Raw genomic sequence first — 25,863 nt, forward strand, 5'->3', positions numbered from 1 at the left:
TAAAAACAAAACTGCATTTACTGAGAAAATGTACTGACAAAGTACAGGTACTTCCAGTGTGGTTTCTTCATTCATCGTGATTACGGACCATACACGTGACACTGGAAGAGGAGGCTGCAGTCAAATGAATTTCCCTAAGGGTGCTGGGCCTGAAGGGAATGCTTTCAAGGTCTATACACAGCAAATAAGCCAGGAGGCTCCAGGAAAGAGGAGGCCCCTGGGGGTCACAGACAAGGACAAGGCTTTTCAAGAAGTGTTTAAATATCCAGTGGATCTAGCCTCATACCTTGTTGAAAAGAAAGTGAAAGTGAAGTCGCTCAGTTGTTTCCAACTCTGCGATCCCATGGACTGTAGCCTACCATGCTCCTCTGTCCACGGGATTTTTCAGGCAAGAGTACTGGAGTGGGTTGCCATTTCCTTCACCAGAGGATCTTCCTGACCCAGGGATCGAACCCGGGTCTCCTGCACTGTAGGCAGACGCTGTACCATCTGAGCCACCAGGGAAGCAGGTGGCTCATTGAGAAAAGAATCCACCTGCAATGCAGAAGACACAGGAGATTTGGGTTTGATCCCTGGGTCGGGAAGATCTCCTGCAGGAGGGAACGGCTACCCACTCCATTATTCTTGCTTGGAGAATTCCACAGAGAGAGGAGGCTGGCAGGCTATAGTCCATGGGGTCGCAAAGAGATGGACACAACTGAGTGACTAACACTTACACTTGCACACAGGAGTGTCAGGGGTACTGCAAGCTATGTCCAAAGATGGGCTGATGGCACAATTTGTCCCAGTTTCAGCACCAACAAGAAAGGTTGACTGGTCCATCTGCTGTTCTGTCTAGCTCTTCTTTGCAAAGCAATGATGATGAGAACAGCAATGTAAATGGCTCATAGTTCCTGGGGTCTGAGTCCCAACAGTGGATCAGAGCTGTGTGTAGACAGTAAAACACTGCAGGTGAGGGCTGTGATGCTCAGAGAGGTTTGGTAACTTGTCTAGGGTCATACAGTTAGTGCTAGAATATAGCTTTGAACCTGCTCTCCTTCCAAAGTCCAAGCTTATTCCACTTTGGCTTTGGGGTTGGAGAAGCCATCTTTTACCAAGGAAAAGAAAATGTTGTGTTCATATAAATCCCATACCCCCAATTTTTGACTTCACTAATTGTTTCTAATAAAAAACACTTAGCCCATAATAATAGTTCTCTCCTTGCAGCCATCTTGGGGTCATCCTCTAGAGGTCAAGCCACCATCGTAAGAGTCCTACCTTGCTATGGGGATATAGTCTGAACCCCTGAGACTCACTGGGTGCCCCCCATTATCCCCTTCCCAGTCCAGTCTCCACACACAAGTCGGTCTGTTGAAGCGGTGATCTCATCCTGACACGAATCAATTCCCGAACCTTCACCATCACTGAGGCTGGCATGACCCTGCCTCTCTCAGCTCTACTCCTGTTTCCTCCTTGTTCTGTGCCCCCCACCCTTCGCCACTCTAGAGACATATCAATTCTAGGTTCTCCCTACAGATCATGTCATTCCCAGCTGGAGATGAGTCTTTCCCCTTCCTGTATCTTGGACTTTTCACATGCCCATCTCCCCATAACAGGTCTCGCATTTGAAAAGGAAGAGATTCCCCCTTTGTTCCTAGATAGGTATTCCCTCACCCTTACCAAGTGCCTCTGTAATTCCATACGCATTCTTCCATGATTCCCTAGCAACACAGTGTCACAGTCATTTGGGTACACTCTTGTCTATTAGACAGTAAATGGCTTGAGTGAAGGCCCAGGGGTCTGTCTGATCACATTTGCAGGACTTCTGGTCTACAGTAAGAAGCTAAATATGATGTTTGAATGAATGAATGAATGGACACAATACTGTTGAGCATTCTAGAAAGGTTCCAACCCTCCAATAGTCACAGACCTATTCAGCTTGGAGACCTATATGGGGTAATACGAAAACTGTCAGCTTCTCCAAGAGCAAAGGCTCAGCAGTGAAAACCCAAGACTGAGAAGTTCTGATCCTCATGTTGAAAGCTGATGGATGTTGATGGAGAGAGAGATGGTCAGTTTGTGTGGGTGTTTCAAGTCAGCTCTGACACATCAAGCTACCTGCCCCAACTCTTATTAAAAGTCAGTTTGCAGGAGACTCATAGAGGGAGCACATGGAGGGCTTATGAACAGGGAAAGAATGAGCTGTGAATGGAGGCTAAACCTGGGTACCCCCAAGAGAAGTCAGCTTTGGAAGCATGGAGGAGGAGGAGGGGATGCTCTAGATCATGTGATTTTACGCATGCTTTCAAGTTACTCTCCTGCATGTATTGCAACTCTGCTTAGAGAATATAGCTTACACACCTAGAATTTAGCCCCTGATACTCTGTGTTTCTTTTCTTTTTTTAAACTGAAGACAGAGGAATCTGGCAGGCTACAGTCCTGGGGTCCCAAAAGAGCTGGACACAACTTAGTGACTAAACAACAATCACTGATCACAATGTTGTATTAGTTTCAGGTGCACAGCAGAGTGGTTCAGTTACACCTACATAGTGCTGTGCTGGGTGTAGCTGCTCAGTCGTGTCCAACTCTTTACGACCCCATGCACTGTAGCCCACCGGGTTACTCTGTCCGTGGGGATTCTCCAGGCAAGAATACTGGAGTGGGTTGCCATGCCCTTCTCCATATATATCTATTTTTTTTCAGATTCTTTTTTAAAGCAGAAAAAGATTTATTATAAACTCTTTATTTCTTGTTTGCTAGTTTTTCTTAATAGTTATAGCTTAATTTACAAACAATATTGATATGCATTGTCACTGATTCTATGGCAGAATTTTCTTTTCGTTATGACAAGGAGGAAACTTTAAAGCACTTTAGGCTCGCCCACTCTCTAAACCTGTGAATTATTCTTTGAAGTGGCCATTGACCTTGTTCTTCACTTTCTCCAGGTTCAAACGTCTAAGGACTGATTGCTAATTATATTAAAAAATGGTTTCTTCACATCTATTTCCTTCATTTTACTCCGATTTCTTAAAAAAAAGATACAAACTAGTTTGACTATATTATAATATAGTGATATTATATATTATAGTGATAATATAATAATAGTGATATTAATATAATGATAATTGTAACTTGTTTACAAATTCTTTTCCCTTATAGGTTATTAGAAAATACTGAGTATAGTTCCCTGTGCTGCACAGTGGGTCCTTGTTAGTTATCTGTTTTGAATAGCCCTGGGATCTTTGCAGGGCTTCCCAGGTGAGGTAGTGGTAAAGAATCCGCCAGCCAATGCAGGAGACACAGGAGACATGGGCTCAATCCCTAGGTCAGGAAGATCCCCTGGAGAAGGGAATAGCAACCCATTCTAGTATTTTTGCTTGGATAATCTGATGGACAGAGGAGCCTGGTGGGCTAAGTCCATGGGGTCAGAAAGACTCAGACATGACTGGGCACACACACACACGATACTGTGATCTCCCTGAGATGCAGTGCTGAATCAGAAGTAACCAAAATGGGCATATATCAAAGTTGATGCCCCTTCCTGATAGGTGGCCCTCTCCAACACACTGAGTCAATTTTTCTTTCTTTCTATGCACTTCTAGAAAGGGATAGGCTTGCATGACTATGGTTAAGCATGAGGGCTTTGGAGCCAGGCTGTGCCGATTCTAATTTGGCTCTGACATTTATTAGCTGAGTCACCAGAAATGCAGTATTTATATTCTTCAAACCTCAGTTTCCTAAACTGAACAGTGGGGATAATAATAGACTGCAACTGATCGGATTGTCATGAGGATGAAAGCGCTGGGCAGTCACTGGCTGCTATTTGTGAGCTGTGGTTGTCTAGTTTCCAAGCTCGGTGTGGATAGGAAGCAGCAGATGAGCTGGTGTGGCTGAGGCCAGTGCGCTGAGAGCTGTGTCATCTGAGCTCCTGGCTGTAACACAAGCGTCAGAACACAAACACAAATATAAAACAGTCGGCACTTTGCGGTTGTGGACCCAATCACTGGAAACAATAAAAAATGCCCTGTCCTCCTGCATCTTTCAGTCTGGCCAGGGAGCCGATACTGAAGAGCTGAACCTATAATGTCAGTTATGATGGGGATTTGAGGGAAAATAAGGTAGCCTGTGGGGAGAGGAAATGAGGAGGTCAGAGACAGCCTCTCTGGGGAGGAGCCTGGGCTGAGACCCACATGCTGAGAGGGGGCGATCATATAGAAATGTGGGGAGAAGCACTGCAGGTGGGGAGGGAACAGCAGGGGCCAGGCCAGGAGCCTGGGTGCTTGGTGGGTGTCTGACATCGGAATGAAGCCCTATTTTGTCCACTGCTGTACTCCAGGTACCTAGAAGGATGCTGGGCAGATAGTGGTCGCTCAATTAATGTGCTGGAATGAAGAATTAAAGAAGGGAGATCTATGCAGCTGGAGTGTTGGAAGCAAGAAGGCTGGAGGGAGAGTTCAGCAGGAGAGCAGGGTCCAGACCACACCAGGCCCTGCGGCCCCGGGGCGGGCAGTCAGATGTCACAGAGATGGATGGGAGGCCCCTCGGGGCTTGGAGCAAGTGGATGACATGAGATGACTCACTCTTTAAAAGCATCATTGCTGGTTGCTGGGTGAGACTATACTATAGCAGATACCTTGGGAATTACAGGTGGCAGGGTTATCCAGGCAGGAGGTGATGGACTGGAGCTCAGTGAAGGCAGAGGTGGCGATCTGTGGCCACGGTCTGGTGTACGCTGTGTTCAAGACTGTGTGGCCCGAGGGAGAGGGGACTGGAGGACAAGGTAACCAACAAGAAGGGAGGAGACAGGTAAAATGTGACCTCTGTATATGACTGAGAATTGTGCAGCAATGAATTTGACCTACAAATAAGGACAGGAATAGATATCTAAAACGTGGTACGAAGCATACACTTCAGAAAGACAAACACCTATGGCACAATCCCATTTATGCATATAAAAAAATTTTATCAGCGTATACTTGCTTTATAATGTTGTGTTAGTTTCTACTGTACAGCAAAATGAATGTCATACATATACATATTTGCTGTTTAGTCACTAAGTCATGTCTGACTCTTCAACCCCATGGACTGTAGCCCGCCAGGCTCCTGTGTCCATGGGATTTCCCGTGCAAGAATACTGAGGTGGGTTGCCATTTCCTTCTCCAGGGAATCTTCCTGACCCAGGGATTGAACCTGTGTCTCTTGCATCACAGGTGAATTCTTTACCAGAGCCATCTGGGAAGCCCACACACGCTTGTATCCCCTCCCTTTTGGACGCCCTTCCCATTCAGATCACCACAGAGCATTAAGGAGGTTCCCTAGGCTACCCGTTAGTTATCGATTTTATACACAGTACCCATCGTGTCAATCCCAAACTCCCAATTCCTTCCACCAATCCCCACTTCCTCCTTGGTATCCATATATTGTTCATTACATCTGTGTCTCTATTCTGCTTTGCAAGTAAGATCATCTGTATCATTTAAAAAATAGCTTTCAAACCTCATGTAGCTTACAGTAAGACATTAAGGCTAACATTAAGGAAATTCTCCATTTAAAAAAACATGGAATTATAGTAAGAGAGTCTGTGCCAGCCCAGTGGTGGTAACATGCTGTGAATCCAGAAACATGCTGAACTCGAGAGTAAAGGGTCTTGACCCCTGAGGCTCAACAAAAATAACACTCTCAAGTTGTAGCGAGCAATTCTTCAATAAACTCATATAATTTATAACTACATGAGTTTTTATTTTACTACAAGCTTTTTATTGTTGTGGTCCCTAGTCTCCAAGATGGTCCTTAACCACCACTGGTTCCTGAGATTCACTTGTTTAGTTCTTTATCACATGAAACAGGGTTTGACCTGTGAACCAGTGGGGATGTTACAGAAACTCCTTGACCATGTGGGACTTTAAGGCTGGGTCATTCATGTTGTTTTGGCTTGTGCCCTGTTTTCTGGGGCTTCCCTCATAGCTCAGTCAGTAAGGAATCCGCCTGCGATGCAGGAGGCCTGGGTTCGAAGCATGGGTTGGGAAGATCCCCTGGAGAAGGAAATGGCAACCCACTCCAGTATTCTTGCCTGGAGAATCTCATGGACAGAGGAGCCTGGTGGGCTGGAGTCTGTGGGGTCTCAGTCTGTAGACTGAGCAACTACACCACTACCACCTGTTCTGTAGACTTTGAGGCTGGGACATCCATGCCATTGTGGCTGGTGCCCTGCTCTCAGTCACTTGCTCTGGGGGAAGCAGCTCCGTGGAGAGGTCCACATGGCTGGGACCTGAGGCCTCCTGCCACAACCAGAGTGACCTTGGTTCACTCGCCCAGCACTCAAATGAAGCATCTCAGAATCAAATCCGCCAGCCCCTGTGAAGTGTAAGGGAGACCTAGACCCCTGGTCACATCGTCAGCACAAGCTCGTGAGAGCCAGAGCCAGAACATGCAGATACAGTTGACTCTCAACCAACACAGGTTTAAATTGCGTGCACCCACTTCTAAATGGGTTTATTTCAACAGTACATATGACAGTGCTGCACAGTCTGTGGATGGTTGGGTCTGAGGATGTGGAACCACGGATACGGAAGACCTGGGATGCAGAGGGCTGACTAAGTTACAGTGGGTTTTCAACTGGGGGCAGAGGGTCTGTGCCACTAACCCCCGCCTCAGTGTTGTTTGATAGCCAACTGTAAACACTCCCAGAATTCCTGGCTGACAGAAACTGGGTGGATAGTAAATGGTTATTGCTGTTGCTAAGTTTTGGGGTAATTTGTAACGCTACAATAGATTCAGTGGACCCCATTTAAGTCAGTACTTTGATGTCTCTCCCAGCACTGCCTTACTAAGGAGTGCTGGGGTGTAAGAGCATTATCTGGCTTGGGACTTTAGACAGGTAACTGCCTAGTTCAGGTAAACTCAAGTCCTATGACGCTAGGAAAGATTGCAGTCAAGAGGAGAAGGGGATGGCAGAGGATGGGATGGTTGGATGGCATCACCGACTCGATGGACACAAGTTTGAGTCAGCTCCAGGAGACGGTGAAGGACAGAGAAACCCGGTGTGCTGCAGTCCATGGGGTCGCACAGCGTCAGAGATGACTGAGCTTCTGGACAACAACATCAAGCACTGGCACTGTAGTCAGGCCTAGATGTATCTTTAAACAGACCGATTAGCCCTAAGATTATACCCTTTTGTTCATCATCCAGACTTCTGAACAGGCATCAGCTTGCTTGAAACCTCTTCTATTTGTTCTCTTTACAGTCTTAAAAGACAGATGTGCAGTCCACATAACAAACAGAGGATCTGAGATGAGTGAGATGGTTTGTGTTTCCTGAGAAGGGAGGCGAGAGGGGGCACAGGGAATGGCATGTAAAAGATCCTTTAGTCTGTTAAGGAGCTTGGCAGGAGCGAGCGGACACCTTAGTGCGTCGTGGAGGAGAAAGTCAAGATGAAGCTGCGGAGCATTTTCTTCCCTTGTTGGAGGCGATGTCTGCTGGTTGCCACAATACTTTAAACATGCAGTAAACACAGAAATATTGGGTTGGCCAAAAAGTTTGGTTGTAAGTAAAACTAGACGATCTCTTCTTCATTTTTGCTAAGAACTTGATTGCACAACATACTTGCTACATGAACAACCTTTTTGGCTGGAGTGGGTTGCCATTCCCCTCTCCAGATATGATGATTAAATTCTAGTAAATCAGAAGAGCAGAGAGTGAATGGAACTTGCCACCTGGGGCAAACACACTTACCTTCGATGGAATTCACAGCTGGCCCATGCTCTAGGGTTCTCACTTGCCAGATGAGGAACATAGTGTAGGGACTGATCCCTGTTGTTCAGTCACTCAGTCATGACTGACTCTGCCACCATATGGACTGTAGCCCTGCCAGGCTCCTCTGTCCATGGGATTTCCAAGGCAAGAATACTGGAGTGGGTTGCCATTTCCTTCTCCAGGAGATCTTCCCCACCCAGGGATTTAACCACAGTCTCCTGCATTGGCAGGTGGATTCTTTACCACTGAGCTATCTGGGAAGCCTTATGGTACAGGATACCAGGCTCAAAATTGACGTGGAAACCAGTTCAGACAGGAGAGAAATGTCCTGGCCTCTGGTGTGAACTCAGGGATGTGTCATTTCTCTCATGGCGCCACTCAGCCTCAACTGAGATGCTGGCAAGACCCTTGGGGCGGCCACAGCTGAGCAGAGGAGGAAGGAGTCTTAACAACTGTATGACTAACAGAACAGGCCAGATGGAAAATAAAAGGTGAAGATAAAAGGTTCATTTCCAGAATATGGAGACAGAGAATTCAAGAAAAGGCAGAGGGGAAAACTGTAAGATCAGAAGCTGGAAGATTCCTGGGATTCAGGGAGAAAGAGAAATACCTTTATATAAGAGAAGGGTCACTCAGGGTCACCCATCTGATTAACACTAAGAGAAGCAAATCCTTGCTGAGAGCCTTCACTACATGCCAGGCCCAGTGCCCAGCTATTTGTACACACGGTCTTAATGATCCTCAGTGATGTTATCTTTCCTGAATGATGAAACTGAGGCCAAAAGAGAGGTTACATCACTTGCCCGAGGCCTCAGAGCTATAAGTGCTGGTGTCAGGAGGCAGGCATCTGACTGTGGTCCGAGCTGTCCATCTCTCCTTGAGATGACCTCCTCACTGGGAGGGCAAGGCTGCAGAGGAGCAGAGGTCCGGCAGGTCCCCAGACAGAAGAGATGACCTGGGGAAATCGCATTCCGATTTGGAAGTGAGTTCTTACAAGGATGAGCACATCTATTAGATATGAATCTGTAACAACTGCATTTGCCTTAGAGAGGGCTTGTCTTTGTCCCTTTGTAACCTAGCCTCACATCCATCCTGAACAGGAGGAAGGGACCAAAATGTGATGGGCTGTAGGTGCCCCTCCTTGGGCCAGTCTGCAGCCAGAGTCACAACCAGAAACCTTTATCCGTTCTGGGCTTGTTTTCCCCCTCAAGGGCAGAAATTTATTTTGTATAGTACCTAATCCATGGAAGTGAAAGTGTTAGCCACTAAGTCATATCTGACTCTTTTGTGACCCCATGGACTGTAGCCTGAACAGCAACTCTGTCCATGGAATTCTCCAGGCAAGAATACTAGAATGAATTGCCATTTCCTTCTCCAGGGGATCTTCTTGATCCAGGGATTGAACCCTGGTCTCCTGCATTGCAAGCAGATTCTTTACCATCTGAGCCACCAGGGAAGCCCAAAGCCTAATGGAGGATGTGGTCATTGACCTCACTACTTCTCACATGCTAAGCGAGCGCTCTACCATTTGAGCTAATCCTAACACATAATCTATCCTTAATGTTTCTTAAATTGAAATCGTTTAAAAAATTCTTATGAAAAATTCTTTGGTTTGTCCAAACCATGAAGAAAATTAATATTTTTCTGCACCTTATATACCCTCTAGGGACTAGATATGGGGGGTGGTAGTTCGGATAGAATTTGGGAAATGGGGCACCTGGTGAGGAAGATTCAGTCTAAAGGATGAGAATCAGGACTAGTAACATTTAAAGGTGTTTTTTTCCCCCCCCCCTAGGAAAACCATCTCTTGATGCAGCTATTAAAAATAAAAATGAAGTGGTTTCATTTCAGCTTTCTTCCCTGTTCACTTTCACAGAAAATTGGCCCCCATTGTCTTTCCTGTTCTCCATTCAGCTTCTTATTTCACATCTCTTTTCTGGTTATTTAGTTTTCTGGGATCAATCTTCTATCTTAATTTCACTGAGTCCTATAGTCTTCCTCGACTTCTGAATCTGCTGTTCTGTCATTTTCCGAGAATCAAAGAGGTTAAATTGAGAAATATATATTTTAGGAGGAAGGAAGGAGAAAAGGAAAAACAAACTTTACTTGGGTATTGAAAAGTCTGACTTCATAGAGTGCCAGGCTTGGGTTCATTTAATGACGAGACACTATTTTGATTTTGGTATCATCAGAGAACTTATTATTTGAAGAGTTTTTAATGGCTATTCTGACTGGTGTGAGGTGGTAACTCATTGTAGCTTTGATGTGTATTTCTGTAACGGTAATGTCAAGCATCTTTCCGTGTGCCTGTGGGCCATCTGTAAGAATCACATTTTCATCGAGAGGGTCCCTGGTGTGCCTTTGGGGTGGACAGAAGGACCCATCCAGTCTTCTGCAGAAGCACAAAGGGATTGGAACCTGTCTACAGTATTCCAAAGGAAACAGTGAAAGTGACTCCCTAACAACTGAGTTTGGTTGCTTTTAACAAACAATGGGGTAGCCTTTTATCATATTTGTTTTCTTTTCAAAAACCCTTCCAATTCTTTACATCTGAGCTAAGAGCCTCAGAGCCAGACTCTGAGGCCAGAGAGCCTGGGTCTGAATCTCACCTACCCTTGACTAACCTCTCTGTGCTTCTGTTTCCCAGTCTCTAAGATGGGAATAGTAAGAATATTTACATCATCAGACTGACATGAAGATCAAGGGAGTTAACATTGATACATGTGAAATCTTTCACAGTGCCTGGTATGTGAGCTCAGGAACATTATCTATTAGAATATGTCCGTGTTGTGTGCTGTGCTAAGTCCCTTCAGTCGTGTCCCACTCTTCTGCGACCCCATGGACTGCAGCCCTCCAGGCACCTCCCTCTATGGGATTTCCCAGGCAAGGATACTGGAGCAGGATGCCATTTCCTTCTCCAGGGGATCTTCCCCACCCAGTGGTCGAATCCATATCTCTTAAATCTCCTGCATTGGCAGGCAGGTTCTTTACCACTATCTAATAACGTGATTTGGAGAAGGCAATGGCACCCCACTCCAGTACTCTTGCCTGGAAAATCCCATGGACGGAGGAGCCTGGTAGGCTGCAGTCCATGGGGTCACTAAGAGTCGGACACGACTGAGTGACTTCTTTCACTTTTCACTTTCATGCATTGGAGAAGGAAATGGCAACCCACCCCAGTATTCTTGCCTGGAGAATCCCAGGGACGGGGGAGCCTGGTGGGCTGCCATCTATGGGGTCGCACAGAGTTGGACACGACTGAAGCGACTTAGCAGCAGCAATAATGTGATTGAGGAAGAAAGCAGGACTTGCCAGCCAAAGTATGAACCATCTGATAAGACAGATGCATCCTGAAGCAGCAGACATATACCACTCTCCATGCCTCATAGTTTGGGAACATATAATAATACTTAAAAGATAGTGTAGTTGGGGGCAGGATGTAGGGCTTGGAAGTACCATGAGCAGTACGGTTGGTTCTAACTTTTAAGTAGATACATAAAAGGTGAAAGTGAAGGTCAAAGTAAATTTTTTTTCAAAGAGAAAAGAACCACCACCAAGAATTCTTAAATATGCTTGCTGAGTACCTTTCATATGAAAGAAACATAAGAGCATCTTCTTATGGGATTTTGAGAGTTCATATTTTCTGTAAAGCAATAGTTTCAAGTAATGAGTTTTCCTTCCAATATAATGAAAGTATTAATGTACATTTCCAGGAACAGATGCCCAAGATCATTTTAGACGGCACATTGAGAATCACTGTGGATGAAAATTATTAGAGAAGCCAAGACTGGGGATGATGCCCTTGGATACCCATCTAGGAAACTGCATCCCCAAACTCTGATCTCAAGGATGCCCAGTGGTGGTTTTGGTGCTGGCGGAAAGCTACAGCAGGTGAACTGGCTATCACCATTTGTCTGATTAGGGGTTTCACAGCTTCGATTACCTTATTCCCCGTTCATTTCTTAAATCTTCTAGTAGCACAGACAATTTTAAAAGGATCAAAAATGATGAGTTTCTCCCATAAAAGCCTCCTTATTCTCCACTGCTGTCTCAGATGGCAGGGCACCTGTGGTTTAGCTCAATTTGACAATATTGGAGGGAGTTATGAGGCAAGAAGTCTATGGTTTGGTGCATTTGTTCTCTGTGCTTCGTATTGTTTATTAAACCGGATCACTCCAGGGCCTTGACTCATGTGTCAATGGTATGGTTTCCATAGCAACAGGTGTCAATTAAGAGAAATCAACATTTGTATGGCATAGGAAACTCTACTCAAGATTCTGTAATAACCTATATGGGAAAAGAATACGAAAAACAGTGGACATATGTATAACTGAATTACTTTGTTGCACACCTGAAACAACACTGTAAATCAACTAGACTCTAACATAAAACAAAAATTAAAAAATCTACAGCTCCCCTATAAAGTCAAACATTAAGAAATTAAGTTGTCTCCCAAGCCAATTCAAAACAGATTTGACCAACTATAATTATATTTTATTACTTGATCAGATTGTTTACATTATCATATCAGTAAGAAGATTTTTTTTCTGGGAATTTTCCAAATCTGAAACAAACACACCACCAACACCCCTAAATCTTAAAAGAGTAGTTCCTCTGAAGAAAATTATCAAGTATTAAAATTAATTTTGGCCTCTAACCGACGAAAACCTTTTTGGAAAAGTCCTATCATTTTCTCTGTGGACTAAAGTGACTCATAATTAAAGGTTTTGACTTGCTGCTAATAGAGGATGCCAGAAATGATCTGAGTCACTGCTAAAATTAACACCAAGTTTTGATTCAATGAAACAATTAATCACATTTGTCTCATTTCATTTAAAACCATGATGCTTTTGGAACTTCCTCCCTTAATTTGTAGATGAATTTATAAGATTTTCCACTAAGTTCTTGATATTGTTAGGGGGCAGCTTTACATGATGAATGGGATAAAGCTCTGTGTTTGATTTCTTGAATGGATCTCAACAATAGAGAAGGCAGGGTTGAGGGTGGGAGGGTTGGGCCGCCATGCTCCACACCTGCCCCCCCACCCTCAATCCCTAAACCCACCATTTTCCCCATCATAACCACTACATTTCAGTCTGTACACTTTGGGTGGGAGGAGGGCATGGCAACCCACTCTAGTGTTCTTGCCTGGAGAATCCCCATGGACAGAGGAGCCTGGTGGGCTATACAGTCCATGGGGTTGCAAAGAGTCAGACACGACTGAGTGACTAAACGCACAGACTAGTTGGGCTTCCTAGGTGGTGCAGTGGTAGAAATTCTGCCTGCCAGTGTAGGAGATGGAGGAGACAAGGTCCCCGGGAGTAGGAAATGGCAACCCGTTCCAGTATTCTTGCCTGGGAAATTCCATGGTCAGAAGAGCCTGGGGGCTCACAGTCCATGGGGCTGCAAACAGTCAGACACAACTGAGTGACTGAGTGTACATACACGCACACACGCACAGACTAGTTGCCCAGTCCCCCGCTGCTGTTAGTTTCACAGAATTCCTTCTTTGTACTTTGCACTTCTACATTGCCTGACTATGCCTCTAGCCTGGCTTTTCAAGCACTGCAGATGAGTAAATCTAGTTGGTTTGGTGTTTTCTTTTTTTTTTAAACATGGGACTAGCCAAGCACTGACGCCTACATTGGTGAAAGTATAGAAGGAAAAAATAACACATTCGGTAAGGAACAGATAAAAGTGGCTCTGAGAAAAGATGGTTTCAGAGAAAAGGTTAAGAAAAAGAAGCATCACCTCGTAGCTCTGAGCCAGTCATCTGTCTGTCCCTCCCCTGCTCTGCATCACGAGGCTAGTGGCAAACTCCATGCCCATCCTTTCCTGCAACTGGTTTTGAGTTAGGTTGGGTTGGTGGGAAACTTGGTAAGATACTGAAGGGCGAAATCAGGGTATTTCTCTGTCTCTGCTGCTGTGACCTCGGTTATTGTAGAAGCGACGCAGCTCTGGCTTTGGGTTCTGGTTATACATCTTTTGTGTATGGGCGAGCCTGGTGGGCTGCCATCTATGGGGTCGCACAGAATTGGACATGACTGAAGTGACTTAGCAGCAGCAGCAGCAGCCCCAGCTCCATAGTGGTGTAGGTTTCCTGTTGCTATGGTGTTTTTCAGCTCTTGCCACCATCTAACCAATTCCCTATATTAACCGACCACTATTGAATCATGTGGCATGGGTTCTGCTTTCCTCACAGGACTCTGGCTGTTACAGCTCCATCATCTTACTCTATGGTCAGAATATTCTTTCTTTATTAAACAATGCTCTTTTCCCTACATTGTTGTTCTTTAGCCACTAAGTTGTGTTTGACTCTCTGTGACCACGTGGATGGCAGCATGCCAGGCTCCCCTGCCCTTCACTATCTCCTGGAGTTTGTTCAAATTCATGTCCATTGAGTCGGTGATGTCATCCAACCATCTCATCCTCTGCTGCCCCCTTCTCCTTTTACCTTCAGCCTTTCCCAGCACCAGGGCCTTTTCCAATGAGTCAGCTCTTCACATGAGAGGGTCAAAGTATTGGAGCTTCAGCTTCAGAATCCGTCCTTCCAATGAATATTCAGGGTTGATTTTCTTTATACATCATCATCTGAGTTATGTCATGCTGAACTGACTGCATGTGGTTGACCTAATATAATATGTAATTGTTTGCACTGAATATCACATAGATAAAACCTTTGGCATAAACACTAGTTTATTCTTTGTTCTCAAAAAGAAATCTGTTATTCTAAGAAGATCATTTAAAGGATGGGTGAAGTGTTAGTAATAATTAGTCTAAATAGTACCATAAATCACATTGGAAAAAATGTATCTTACTGAGGAGCACCTGTCTACACAGTCTGTAGTCCACATGATATTTTGTTTTCTTTAAGGAAAACAAAATCATTTATTTAACTCCTAACACACAGATGGTATTAATATATGCTAGGAGAAACATTAGAAGGGATGCAGGTTTAAAACAATATCAGAGATCCAAAGTCAGAGTGAGAAGTTCACGTTATGCAAAGATTTTTCAAGCTACCAATTAAATATCTCCATGTGCAGGAACAAGCTGATCAGGGCTCTATTGCCTATGACTCAGCGTACAATTGCTTGAGCAGCCCTCATAATCTTACAGGACTGGCTAATAAACCTAACAGGACAGGAACTCCAAAAAAGAGGCAGAAGTCAATATTTCATCATTCAACGATATTCTTTGCCTGCCTAGTTAACTCCTCTCATCCTTCAAACAGGGGGTCAGTTGGCACCTCCTCATGGAACCAAATACTTTCTGTCACAGTCAAGTCACAGAGACCCTGCCTACCTTCAGCTGCGCATCACACTTAAGCCCACTTCAGCTGGCTGAATTGTCCGATCAGAAAGCATAGAAAGCCCTGTGAAGGCAGGGACCATTTCTGCTATTGTTGGTTTTTATTTTCCTAGTGGGTGAGCATCAGGACTTAATGCAAGCCAACTGAGGGAGTGAATGAGAATAGAGAGGCACAGAAATTCCAAACTTAGGAACTAGGGACAGCAAAGGAACTGGCCCCAACTTCTTAAAGTGATTCTTCTGACCTCTGCTTGCATTTGTCCTAGCCTGAGGCAAATTCACCTGGCCAATGATGTCACTCAGCTGCTGCTGCTGCTGCTAAGTCGCTTCAGTTGATGTCACCCCTACCAGTCCTCAAAAGGGGCTGTTTGTTCCTTGTGTTTTCCTAATTATAGTATTATAATAAAACGGAGGGTTTCGATAGGTCAGCGTTTTAAAAGAAAAGCCCAGATATATCAAGGTGAATTACTACGTGTGATGACAGTAATCCACACTCAAGGAACGGACAGACTGGAGGGGAATCGAAACGTGAGGCAGGGAAGAAAAAGTGAGAAACTGTGCCTCGAACAGCAGCACATGAAGGCTAGTCACTCAAGTACGAAGTTACCTTATCTGCCCTTCATACTAAAACAAAAAAATCAAGGGTGCTGTCACCCAGGCTGCAGTCCGTATTTTGTCCCCACTAAAACTTAATTCGCAAAAAAAAAAAAAAAAACCAAAAACAAAAACAGAAAACAACCCAGAAAAAAATCAAGTAGTTTTGGGTCAGCAGACCGTAAGCAGCGACTGAAGAAAGGTGATCTTGTTTCTACACGGGTGCCCGATGCTTCAGGCCTAATGGCATTTGTCTGGAGCTCATTCAAGTATTAATATTCTAGAACAAAATAAGGGAATTAGAATGTGACGAACAGTAGTTTTGTCAAAGTAGTTTTTAATTTCAGCACTCAAAAGTGTCAAATGCACACACAGGCATACATACATAATATTTCTGGAGGAGGACATCACTGTAATATAGTAGAAACAGACATCTGATACACTTCAGTTGATAGAATTCTCAAATGGTTGACTTTAAAATTTTTCTGTGAAGCGTGTCTTTTGATGAATATATTAGGAAACTTTTGGAAAGTAGCTGTCAAATATGTTGAAACTGGTACGCGGGTTCTTTATCTTCACTTTTCTGCTGTTTACTGATTTACTGTTTGATCTAACTCTCTGACTTTAACATTCTTTTTATTTACTTATTTTTGGCTATGTTGGGTCTTCATTGCTTTGTGCGGGATTTTCTTTAGTTGTGGCAAGCAGAGGCTTCTCTAGTTGCTGTGGTCTCGTTCGGTGGTTTCTCATCGTGGAGCCCTGGCTCTAGGGCATCCGGGCTTCAGCAGTTGCAGCTCCTGGGTTTTAGGTGCAGAGGCTCAATAGCTGTGGTGCACAGACTTAGTGGGATGTGGGATCTTCCCAGATCAGGGATCGAACCCGTGTCTCCTGCATTGGCAGGTGGATTCTTATATCCACAGTGCCACCACGGAAGCGCTCTGACCTTAATTTTAAATCTATCCACTAAAATCTTTTGTAATTCCAAAATCTCTTTGGTTTTCAAAGGAGAAAAGTTGACTGATTAACTAAATGTTAATTTTCTTGAAGACTCACGTTATCACAATTATCAAGATATTTTATGGGAAATGCAGGATGGTAGAAATTGCTATACTAGAGGGAGACAGTTCCCAATGGCATATAATTGATACATTCTTGTTAGTGATTAGCTGGTTTTCAAGATGCCCCATCTATGGAGCAGGGAGACAGTTCCCAATGGCATATAATTGATACATTCTTGTTAGTGATTAGCTGGTTTTCAAGATGCCCCATCTATGGAGCATTTGACCTTCAATTCAGATCAGAACTTGGGAGGAAAAAAAGCATTTCCCCTTTCAGGGATGATTTTTACTGCTTTTATTTTTTAAATCCTAGATGAAAAAATATCAATGAATTTTTCTTTAAATCCCCTGGCTCTTTGACATGTGTGCTAAGTTGCTTCAGTCATGTCTGAGTCTTTGCAACACCATGGACTGTAGCCCACCAGGCTCCTCTGTCCATGGAATTCTCCAGGCAAGAGTACTGGAGTGGGTAGCCATGCCCTCCTCCAGGGGATCTTCCTGACCCAGGGATGGAACCCTCGGCTCTTAAGTCTCCTCCGCTGGTAGGTGGGCTCTTTATCACTAGTGCCACCTGGCTCTTTAGAAAGTGAAAGTGAAGTTGCTCAGTCGTGTCCGACTCTCCGCAACCCCGTGGACTGTAGCCTACCAGGTTTCTCAGTCCGTGGAATTTTCCAGGCAAGAGTACTGGAGTGGGTTGCCATTTCCTTCCCCAGGGGATCTTCCCAACCCAGGGATTGAACCTGGGTCTCCCGCGCTGCAGGCAGACGCTTTACCATCTGAGCCACCAGGGAAGCAAATCATGGTTTTCTGTTAATGTGATCAAGCCTACCTACAGCCTCGGACCAGGTTTTCCTTTGGTGCAAAGGCTGTTCTGAGTTAACATCACACTGCTGACTAGTTCCCCTTGTGATACTCATTAACCAGTTACCTAAACAGAAATACCTGGGTGGCTTCTGACCATTGCAAGGGGTTTGTTTTCCCAGAGTGACCTGGCTGAGCTTCAACCTGCAGCCTTGATCCCATGAGCCTTGTGCTTCAACTGACTGAGCCGGGCGAGAGGTGATGCAAAAGAGTGTGCTGAAATTAGAAACAGAACCATGGCAAATGTTCACAGAAAAGAGGCTAAATTAATAGTGATCACTTAAATAAACATATATTCATTTATCAAACTTCACTGAGACTGTCTTACATAAAGAAAGATGGTTATCAGGTGAATAATATTATCTTTAAGTATACAAACAATGTTGGAGGATGCAGAGCAATTTATCTTCATTGCCACAGAATCATAAGCAAGGAAATAAAATTACAGGTAAGAGAGAGTTTATGATAAGTAAATAAGCACTTGAATCTCTCTAAACCATTCAAGACAGATTGTGACATGTTCCTCTATTGATGTCTGGGGTTCTTTGCCTACTTAATGATGGAATAATTCATCTATGTATTTTGTTGTTGTTTAGTTGCTAAGTCATGTCTGAACCTTTGTGACTCCACAGACTGTAGCCCACTAGGCTCCTCTGTCCATGGGATTCTCTGGGCAAGAGTACTGGAGTGGGTTGCCATTTCTTTCTCTGGGGGATCTTTCCAACCCAGGGATAGAACCCTCATCTCTTACGTCTCTGCATTGGCAGGCAGATTCTTTACCACTAAGCCACCAGGGAACTGAGTTTCTACCAGGGTTAGGTTCTACGTTCAGCTCTTAGGAGACCGAAGGTGCTCTCCAAGTTGATTAGTTATAAACCAAATATACAGCATAGAAAATAAACTAATTCTTGAAAAAATTAGAAGTCTTAAGAAACTGCTTTAGCTCAGATTTTTGAGTAAACAATCCTTTAGACTTCCTTAGCTCCTGCAATGGTATGTCCCAGTGATAGCTCACAGTGAATGATGTCGGATCCAGGATCAGGGACCAGGCTTGATCACTCAAGAGCTTTTGTGTAGCAGTTTTATTAATGTGAAAAAGGGACAGGAAAAGCTTCTGAAATAGACATCAGAAGGGGGATGGAGAGTGCCTCATCAAGAGAGCTATATACTTTTTAAATTGGTTATTATAGTAAATCGAAAGAATGTCTCAAGGTTCTAAAGGTCTTAGGGGACCCACTCCCACAATATACATTTTAAGATAACAGGATTAGAACTAACAATAGAAAGATCTACTAGACCCACTCCCATAATATACATTTTAAGATTAGTTGAGAAAGTTCTCAAGAAGGAGAAAAGTTCTCAAGCAGGATACTTTGTTATATTGACTAAGATAAAGTAATGTAGGAAAAAAGGGTTTGTCCTTTTCTCTTCCTTGAGAACTCCAGACCCCTCTATCCTCCTCAGGGATCCTGGACTTTTTATCAACCTACCTAGAAATTGACTCTCTCACCAGGGTTCTACTTGAAATTTTCCAAATGGAAATATTTTAACCATTGAGGTACTGATGCTTAAATGATGTCTGATATTTCAATCAGTATAACACATACACACACACACTAAGCTTTTAGAGAAATGAGAAAAGTATATTTGAAATGTATATTTCATCCCTGTTTTCTGGCACAGAGCTTTCAAAGCTCTTGGAATTTCCTAAGAGAAGAGAGCTACCAAGGGTCTTTTGTTATGTTAATAAGGTGCCTATTTGGACCACAACTGAGGATGGAGGCTGGTTGGCAGGGAAACCAACCATGACCTTGTAGGGTTGGAACCTTCACTAGCACCTCCTTGACCTCTGGGGAGGGGAGATGGCTAGAGGCTGAGTTCAGTCACCAGTGGACAATGTTTTAATCAACTGTGCCTATGTAACAAAGCACTCATATAACCCCCAAAAGACGGGGTTTGGAGAGCTTCTGGGCTGGAAAACACATGCCTGTAGGGGGCATGGAAGCTCTGCGCCTTCCCTTTATAGCTTGCCCCGATGCTGGGAAAGATTGAAGGTGGGAGGAGAAGGGGATGACACAGGATGAGATGGTTGGATGGAATCACCGACTCAATGGATATGAGTTTGAGTAAACTCCAGGAGGTGGTGATGGACAGTGAAGCCTGGCATGCTGCAGTCCATGGGGTCACAAGAAGTTGGACGCGACTGAACTGAACTGAGGCTCTTGTTGTTGTTGTTCAGTCACTAAGTCATGTCCAACTCTTTGTGACCCTATGGACGGCAGCATGCCAGGCTTCCCTGTCCCCCATCATCTCCTAGAGTTTGCTCAAACTCATGTCCATTGAGTTGGTGATGCATCTAGCTAGGCTCTCTGAATCTTGAACTTGGATCGCTGGATTCAGAGTCAAGAGTGCTCATCATTACATCATGGAACCATGGCTGGCCTGCTGGTTCCACTGCTGAGTCAGGCCAGGCACAGCCCCCAGCGTCTAGAACTAGGCTCTAGTTAGATGGAAAGAAACGGCTGAAGGGACTGGACTCTATGGCTTAGATGAAATTCTTTCACCCAAGACTTTTTGCTTGGGCCCTTTTATCTCTATCTCTGTCAGACTGTACTGAAGACAGAAAACTCTTTTACCATTATTATTTTGAGAAGACACTTCATCTCTTGCCCTCAACATTAGGTATATATATATATTTTCTCAGTGTATGAAGGTTATAGGCAGTGGTTTATCATTTGCAAATGCATGCGTATTTTACTGTAAAAGGAAGGAAATGGTCAAATGTTGAAAAGATAAAAACCGAAGAGAACTGAAAGGTCAAACATATTTTAGAATTAAGCTCTCTTCCCCCAAAAATATTATCTTAAAAACATTTCCTTTCTCATCATAAATTACAGTCATGTTTATGTGAGGCCGTTCAGGGCCCCGCAGGGCACAATCCCTGTTCAGAAGCCTCTGATATCAAACTGTCAAAATATGATATTTGATGTTAAGTGGTGTGAACAGATTTTATTTTAACTGACATGAAGATGATTAACAGGATGATCAAGCAGTGAACGTACTTCAATGCAAGTTGAACAATGTTTTAATAAGTAAAGTAAGAAAACTATTTCACACTAGAAAATTCCAGTCACACTTAATGATTTTAAAGCAAAAAGTTATTTGACTTATCTCTCTAGTTCCACAGCACTGTGTTTAAGTAAATGGAAAGTCTCAGAATTGTCTTTGAGAAACATGTGAAGAACTTTTTAAGATAATGATAAATATGAGATTAGGAAATCCTCAGAGGGTCTGTAAATTGCTAGTGTGTGTGTGCGCGCGTGCACACGTGTGTGTGTTAGTCACTGAGTCATGTCCGACTCTTTGCAACCCCATGGACTATAACCCACCAGGCTCCTTTGTCCATGGGGTTTTCTAGGCAAGAACACTGTTTCAGTTGTCTTGTAGTAACTTGTCTCCAGACAAGTCCAAGGATACCAACGCAGATGGAGCTCTCGAGACAGAGGACCAAAGAGGAGAACTACAGTCTGGTGTTGTAGTGGAAACTTCAAGGCTACTATTAAAAGAAAATAAGAGAAAATACAATATGGCAGAAGAAAAAAAATACTACAGAATGAGCAGGAAGTAGTTTCTTAGCCAAGTCAAGTACTTAGGATCGGCCAAGAAAACACATGAAGATTGAGAAAAAGGAGATAAACAGAGTTCACAATTTGAGAAACAGAAAGTTTATAACAGCTTAATCCTTTTTTTTTAATAGGTGATTTACAATTTGGCACACGTACAGCAAAGTGATTCATTACCTATGTATACGTATCTATATAAACACATTTTTTTTCAGATTCCTTTCCATCATAGGCTTTCTCAAGATACTGAATATAGTTCCCTGTGCTATACAGTAGGTCCTGGTTGCTTACCTATTTTATATACGTCATGCGTGTGAAGTTACTTCAGTTGCGTCTGACTCTTTGTGACCCTATAGACTGTAGCTCGCCAGGCTCCTCTGTCCATGGTCCATGAGATTCTCCAGCAAGAATACTGGAGTGGGTAGCCATTCCCTTCTCCAGGGGACCTTCGCAACCCAGGAGTAGAACCTGTGTCTCTTACCCGCATCTCCTACATTGGCAGGTGGGTTCTTCCCCACTAGCGCCACCTGGGAAGCCCGTTTTATGTATAGTAGCGTGTATTTGTTCATCTCAAATTCCCAACTTATCCCTTCACCCCCGGCTGCCTCCTTCGGTAACTGTTTTTTTTTTTTCCTATGTCTGTGAGTCTACTTTTGTTTTTAAATAAGTTCATGTGTATCTTTTTTGTAGTGATAGCATATGATATTTAAGTGATATCATCATACATGATATTGTCTGACTTACTTCACTTAGCAGGACAATCTCTAGGTCCATCCATATTGCTGTACTTTAATCTTATTGGGGATAAAAGCTTTTGAAGGTTCTGTGAAATTTGAGAATATGGAGTTATAAATAGCCTATTTTCTGCAGCATCTTTTCTCTGTCCTGTGTGCCCTCCAAGCATCGAGAGGAAGTTTCTGAGTGACACCTATGCAGAGGGCAATAAGCTGCCTTTTAAAAAGCGCCCAGTGACCACTGTCCTCCCATTTGCCGGAGTCACTAGTTCCAGACCCTCCCTAGGTCCCTAAGGACTCCCAAGTCCTCATAGACATTTGAGGCATTTCTGAGATAGACTCACCTACAACATCACACAGAAGACTGCTGGACATCTCATTCTTACACCTTGATCTTTCTGCTTGAGCATGAACCCAAAAAAGCCAGGGATGATGGTTGGTCTTTTTCCTTCCTTTATCCACCAGTAGTTTAGCTCAACCTACTAGTTGGAGACTTCTTGCAAACATGGAAGAAATTTCATCAACAAATTATATCCTCATTCAATGAACTCATCTCTTCCTTGACAGATTTAAATAAGTAGCCCGTCTTTTATTGGTTAACTTCTGTATCTTTATAACCTCCTTAGGGTTTGTTTGTTTGTTTTCTTTTTCTTTTTAAGGGGCAGAAACGTTTTTCCTCTCAATATTGTAAGACGTAATTTAATACGAGGAGAATCTTGAAACAACTGCACGTGGTATTTTCCTTAGATCCTTATGTTGACCTGACATTTCTACGCTCTTTTTTTCAAACGTATTAGACTTTCTTTCACTCTAGACCAGACTTCTCCATCAGAAACAGTATGTGAGCCACAAATGCAAGTGAAAATTTCACTAGCCTCATTAAGAAAGAAAAAGAAGGGCAATTAATTTTGAGACTACATTTAAAACCATCTATCAAAAAGCATTATGCTTTTGACAAGTAATCAGTATAAAATTACTGAGGGGTTATCATCTATTTTCTCTTTTTATCTGAGGCTTGGGTAGAGGGCGTTTTATGTCGATGGCAGATTTCAATTCAGATGAGCCGCATCCCAAACGCTCAACAGTCGCACTTGTCAAGCAGTTTAGGTGTTGAAGCACATGGCATTGATTTCTCTCCCTTCTTGTCCCCGGGTAAGTCCTTGCCTGAGGATTACTTCATTTCCTGTGTCTTCAGTTTTGCACTGGATTTTTTCCCTCTGCCTTTAAGCTGCACAGGCCTCCCTTAAGCCCTTTGCTTGCAGTGTCGCTGCTTTGAGTTCAGTTGATCCATTTCCTGTCCTCCTAAGCTCTCTCTAAGTAAAACCCAGGCCTCTTCACTGCCTTAGATGCTGCCAACAACTCTCTCCTTCCTGCCTGGATGGTTTTCACAGATACATGCTCGTTCCCCTCTTCCTTCTGCTTTGCAGATTCATCCTGATAGTGAGGGGTGTGGGGGGCACAGGCCATGATTCTCAAACCTGAGTGCAAACATGGAAAAAATTTCATTGTCTGGGAACCCCAGTTACCATATTGCTGGGCCCACTCCCACAGATGTAGATTTCAGAGGTATGGGGTGAAGTGGGAGAATTTGTATTTCTAATCAGTTTCCAGGTGATGCTGTGGGTCTGGGGATTCTACTTGCAGACTCCCCGCTATAAGTGTCAGTCCTTGGCCCTCTAGCCTTCTCCCCCAGGAGCCACACCCCCTTCTCCTGGCTGACAGAGCCTTGGTTTGGTTCAGTGTCCTGGTGGCCTGTGCTTCAGGGCCACCTGGAATCAGTGCTGGCCAAGGGGAAAGACACTTTTTCTGGCCAGTGGTGGGTTCTGGCAGGTGAGATCGGGGGGGGGGGAGGGGGTGGGGGGGCAGATTTTAGGAACCTTTCAGACTCTATAGAAGGGACCCCAAGACAGGCTGGCTTTTTTCCTGCCTCTGGACATCATTGTCTAAGAACATCCCTCAGGACTAGCGTCATCATTCTGGGCCCCTGAGGGCAACGGCCGAAGAGGCCAAGCTGTGCACAGACCACAGAGAAAGAGATGGGAGGGAGGGAGGAGGTTACGGCGGGGGTCGTGCAGCCAGTGGAGGAAAGAAATCGTGTGGGCCTCCCTCCTGTGCCATGTGCAGTAATGAGCATACCTGTGCTCAGGCCACTTTTAACCTCGTGCAGGAAACCTCCCGACACCTCTGAGCACTTTCATCTCTTCCCTCTCCGACAGCCAAATAGGATGGTGTTTTCTCGAACACCGCTCTCAACCCCACTGCTTCCTCAACTGAACTGTCTCTCCCTTCGCTGCCTTTTTTGCTCTGCTGAGGTAGAGGGGAGCCCAGTCCCTAACACTCTGGGGGCTTAGAACAGGGACACAAATGAGGGTCCTTGCCCATCTCTCTTCCCACACCTGGATGCGTCCCGTGCTGTGAGTGGGATGTGCATGGGCGCCTGCATGTGATTCCAGGCTCTGCTGAAAGCCTGCACTCCCTGCGAGCTGCATCCTCGGAGGGGTGTGGGCACTGGTGCCCAGTCAGCCGGGGCGGGGAAGAACTGGGGAAGAGCTAGGCAGGCACGGAGGTTGGTTCAGGGCGGCCCAGCTGGGAATTGTAGCTTCCCAGGTACGTGGAGTGTCGTTTACAGGCGGGGTGATGGGAAGCGTGATTTCGGGGAGCCCACAGACTCCTCACGCTACTGTGGAGGGCATAGCCAGAGGAAGGCCACGGTGGATCTTCTAAAGCAGGGCGCCTGGGCCAGCGGTCCCTGCTGCTTGGGGGTCAGAACAGGATGAGGATTGATGATGTGATTGGGCAGATCCTTAAGAGTCCGAGTCACAAACAGTAAAGGCTGTCCTGGTGATAGTGACACCTGACATCTAATACTTTGATCCTCCTTGGAATCAAGATAATACCCTAGAATATTGATTTTGTGAAAAGACCTGGGAATTTTAGTTTTGAGCCTTTATTTTTTATTGTATCATGTACAAGTAGGCATTTAAACCTTCGTGGTAAGACTTTCCCTATAGTATTATTTCTAATGCCCTTATCCCTTTCTCCTCCTTGGATTAACTTGCCGAAATAAATCTAGTTATTTTTTAAGAAAGGACCTCATTTAGTAAAGTTTACTCTGTACACTGTTTTCCCACATTAACTTTGAGTATGAATGAGGCACCAGCTGCTATTCATTAACTCTCCATGCTTGGAAGGCCAGCCCTAAGTGTGCTGACCCTGCGTCACTGATGACAAGTCTGGCCCACCTGCTCCTCACTCCCTTGTAATTAATCTGTGTCCCCCCTCCCTCTGCCTTGAAGATTTTACATATGCATATGTATTTATATCTGAATATTCTGGAGCTGAACCATGCTGTGTCCTTCAGTACAGCGAAGTTTTCTTTAGAGTCACTCAGCATTTTCTTTCCTCCAGTGTCTGCTCTTCTAAAACTTCTATTAGACAGATGTCTCAGATTGGGCTCTATTTCCTATTCCCACATGTCCTGACTCATCCCCTTCTACCCATCCTGACATTTGTTTACATGATATTTTAGAGATCCCTTCCAGAACATTCATTTCTGCTCTCCAATCTTTAAACTGTGTATTTGTTTTTTGACCATATAGTTAATTCCCAGGAATTTAAAAAATAGTAGCTTGTTCTAATTTTGTTAAACATTGAAGATTTGAGGAGGAGGATTATCTTCTTTTCATGTTTCAAGTTGTCTTAGTTTTCTATTGACGCTGTTTCCTTGGAGTGAGTTCTTCAATTTGTTGCATTCGATGTTTCTCTTTGAAGGGTTTTCTTTCAAAGTTTGATGATTCTTGGTTTTCTGTTCACACTTATATTCAAGGACAGGATTGAAGACTGAGTTTCCTGAGCTGAAATAAGAAATCCTATTAACTTTCTGCCTTAATGTGAGTTCTGATCTCAGCAGTCTGCCTTCCATCATTGTGGAGAGGGCAAGGTGGGTGAGAG

At 44.1% G+C, this 25,863-nt stretch overlaps 1 protein-coding gene and 1 long non-coding RNA gene across 7 annotated transcripts in view; one reads left to right on the top strand and one right to left on the bottom strand.

Annotated features, from left to right (window-relative positions):
- Positions 1–11,906, top strand: part of LOC147346106 (uncharacterized) — a 39,691-nt gene extending 27,785 nt beyond the window's left edge. For all 3 annotated transcript variants that reach the window (XR_015153937.1, XR_015153939.1, XR_015153938.1), the window contains one exon: positions 11,445–11,906. This is a non-coding gene — a long non-coding RNA (uncharacterized LOC147346106). The remainder of the gene's footprint in view (positions 1–11,444) is intronic.
- DLGAP1 (DLG associated protein 1) overlaps positions 1–25,863 on the bottom strand; it is a 793,561-nt gene that overhangs the window by 354,777 nt on the left and 412,921 nt on the right. The window lies entirely within an intron of this gene.

This window comes from Bos grunniens, chromosome 24, assembly GCF_055505025.1.
Source record: "Bos grunniens cultivar Pamir isolate PY7600 chromosome 24, Bosgru_T2T1.0, whole genome shotgun sequence".
Taxonomy (NCBI): domain Eukaryota; kingdom Metazoa; phylum Chordata; class Mammalia; order Artiodactyla; family Bovidae; genus Bos; species Bos grunniens.